Genomic DNA, 3,887 nt, shown 5'->3' on the forward strand with positions numbered 1-3,887 from the left:
TGACACCATAACAGAATATTAGATTATAGTGGTGTAATGTTATACAAAATAACATGAAAACAGGTAAAACCTAGAGCTTTGCATAGCCAATATTCTTATATCTTTAAACGCAAACTTGATTTCTTTTCAGAAGGCTGCTTCAATGATTAAAACATTTTGAGTCCTTCCATAAGAAAATGCAAACAACTTTTTTAAAAGCAGACTTTTGAAAAGATTCACACCTTTATGAATCAGACATTGTGCATTCTGGAGCAGTATATGAATAGATTCGATTCTTGCTAGAAATTATTTAGTAAGTTAGACTGGCAAGCACTGAATCAGCATTTAAAAATCTGAAATCAGTATAGTGTTCCCTATGTCAGACCTTGAGTTTGCTCTCTTCTTCTGTCTTTTATCTATATCAAGTTAAAATCTCCAGAACCACTAAAGCTCAAATATACAGAATAATTTTAGTGAGAAAGGAGATCTCAGGACTGGAACTAGAGCAGAGCCTGAATGAATCCTGCATTTATCTTTTTGCCTTTCTCACAGGGTTTGCTCTGGTAATCAATCAGTCTTTGAACTGTAGAAAAGCAAAGACATAAAAATACCTGTATATGTGAAAAAGAAGACAATGACAATTTTATTGTTAGGGGTTTGTTTGAAAGCTGTCATTCCCAGGTTTAGATACCCAAAAGAATCCCTACTACCTACCATGTATTCTTAATCTTTGTAAGTTTTCTCACACTAGATTTATGTTGTATGGAATCCTCTTGCAGACCCTACAAATACTATCACGGTATCCTTTTTCCAGTATAGGTTTTACCCATTTACAGCCATTCTATGATAGCTGTTACAGGTTCCCAGAGGTTCATTCTTGGATTTCTTTATATTTTTGCTTGCTATCACTAACCATTTATACTACTTGCCTTTGACTTTTTTTCCCAAATAGTGGAAACTGTTGATTACTGTAATACAATCAGAAAAACCTGGCAGATCACTGTAAAGAGTATTCAAAGTGACACTCCCTTAAATACATGTACATATTTATGTACGTATAATGTACGTATTTAGTGCATGGCTAGAATTTAAAACAAGGCAATCTTAGCTCAAGTGATACGCATTTACGATAGGCAAACCTGACAAAAAGACTAGAGAGAAGGCATGGGGGAAAAGACATACCCAAACCAAAAACTGAACTTACTTAACATCACTGGCTAAGAGAAGAAATATTGCATGACCCTCAGTGTAACATGAGCCTTCTGAAAAGAAACAAGGATTTCAAAAGCTGCAGGGAATGGCAGAAATTCCAAGTGGCAGGCAAGAGTAAAGCAGAGCACAGATGGAAGTTAGGTGAAAGCAGGCCTCTCTATATTTGATGTGATTCAGAAGGACCTCAGCAGGTTGGAGAGATGGGCAGAGAAGAACCAACTGAAATTCAACAAAGACAAATGCAGGGTCCTGCACCTGGGGAGGAATAACCCCCTGCACCAGGACAGGCTGGGTGCCGACCTGCTGGAGAGCAGCTTGTGGAGAAGGACCTGGGGATCCTGGTGGACACCAAGCTGTCCATGAGCCAGCAGTGTGTCCTTGTGGCCAAGAGGCCAATGATGTCCTGGGGCACATTAGGAAGAGCACTCCAGAAGGTCAAGGGAGGTGATCCTGCCCCTCTGCTCAGCTCTGGTGAGGCACATCTGGAATGCTGTGTCCAGGTCTGGGCTCCTCAGGACAAGAGAGACATGGATTGGGTCCAGCGAAGGGCGACAAAGATGATGAAGGGACAGGAGCATCTCTCTTATGAGGAAAGGCTGAGGGAGCTGGGCCTGTTCAGCCATGAAAAGAGACAACTGAGAGGGGACCTCATCAGTGTCTGTCGGTATCTGAAGGGAGGGTGGCAGAGGGTGGAGCCAGGCTCTGCTCGGTGGTGCTGAGCAATAGGACAAGAGGCAATGGGCAGAAACTGATGCCCAGGAAGATCCACCTGAATATGAAGAACGTTTTTACTCTGCAGGTGACCGAGCACTGGAACAGGTTGCCCAGAGACGTTGTGGAGTCTCCCTCACTGGAGATATTCAAGAACCAAGTGGATGCACTCCTGTGCCATGTGCTCTGGGACGACCCTGCTTGAGCAGGGAGGTTGGACCAGATGTGACCCACTGCCGTCCCTTCCAACCTTACACGTTCTGAGATTCAGGCTTGTACATGTTCCCTGTGTAGGAATGGCATCAGTCTTGGGAAAGAGATCCTGTAATGGTTAAATGATTCAGAGAATAAAGCTAGCAGTTTGGGATTGAGACAGTTGTTTTTTTTTGGTTCAGTGAGTGAAATGAGGAAAAGTAGGACAGGTGCTGTCTCAAAACAACTCAAAAGCAAAATTTTTTCTCCTTTGTGAAAAAAAGAAAAAAACCCAGAATAATTCACTTTCTCTTAGAAAACTATTCTGATTGTTCTGATTAAATGTAACCAACTTCGAAAGGGAAAACATACTAATTTTTTTCCAAGGTAACCCAAATTTTTTAAAGATATTAAGTATTTCTTAGCTATAAAGATATACCAAGCTGGACTTGAATTCACAAGGGCAAGAAGTTGAAACTTCTCTCAATTTTGTTCTAGAAATGCAGAATTATCAAGTTTCAATTGCTGCTTTTCAAGGCATTAAGAACATAGCAGATGTCAGTCGAAGAAGCTGTAAGAAATTAAATCGTCTGGAAAATACTATTTAAAAACTACCTATCTGGCCTGCCTACTGCTGTCATGGAAAATCCCCCATTGTTTCAGTGACCTCCACTTGGATGGCTGTGTGTGGTTATCTTAAAATACCCAATAAAATCAAGGGAGAGTCTGCAGAGGCCTGTAAGTTTGCAAGTGTAGAATTTACCTTTGCATTATTGACAAAATACCCCTGTAAAGTATGTGTGGCTAAAACATAGATCAGTTTCTGAAAGCACCAGATACAAGAGGTCTCAATTCATGCTTTCACCTTATTAAGGAATAGAATCCAAAATGAGAGACAGAAGCAAAAATTGTCATGATGGAAAGTAAAAATGTTACTTCCCCTTAGTGTGAGTTAGCCCTTTTTAGAGCTTCAGGTTTACTCTTAATTTGTGATACAGCTTTTTTCTGCATTAAACAAAAGAGATGCCAAATCATTAATTGGTATGGGGATAATTTTTTTTTTTATTTTAAAAGATGACTGAAAGGATCAATTTTGCTGTAAAAGTAACCCCAAAGTGTTTATTCTTCTGACGGGTGGGGTGATGTTTTCACGCAGCAGCAAAAAGAGGGTGACCTAATGCTTAACATTGATGGGATGGGAAGTCTATGCGTCTAAGTGGAGGTCTGGACAAAATGGCTGTCTGCAGCCTTAACTGTTAATTAGTTGCAATACTGGTTCAGCAATCACAGCCATGTTTCGTGTGACCTCACTGGTGTGGCATCTGGGCAATTATCTTTGGGATCATGAGCCCCTTCATCCATAGCAGAACAACAACATCTCCACTTGGCTTGCAAAAGATCAGAGCCAGTCTGCTTCTCATCAGGGTGCCTGCCATCCCCTTTGTATCACACCTTATTTCAAGCTTAACCTTTCACATCCTACATTAATTGTTTTTAGATTAAAAATTAATGAATCAATTTTAACAGCATTGAGGGAGGTGTGTGTGGGGGGGTGGAGTGGTGTTAATAAGCCCAAAGTATCGTCCAAGAGGTAATTTAGATCTTAAATATTCCTGTCTGAGTTTTGAAATGAAAGATAAACAACATTCCAGATCACTGGTTAGAAATGATTGTAATCTTTTTCATCTATGAAGAACTGTAATTAGCAGATAGTCCTTCCTCCTCAACAGTACAGTTTTAATGACAATATTCAGATAATGTACAAAAATTATAGAAACAGCCACAAAAAGACT

The sequence above is a fragment of the Corvus brachyrhynchos genome, unplaced genomic scaffold (assembly GCF_000691975.1).
Source record: "Corvus brachyrhynchos isolate BGI_N302 unplaced genomic scaffold, ASM69197v1 scaffold249, whole genome shotgun sequence".
NCBI classification, from domain to species: Eukaryota; Metazoa; Chordata; class Aves; order Passeriformes; family Corvidae; genus Corvus; species Corvus brachyrhynchos.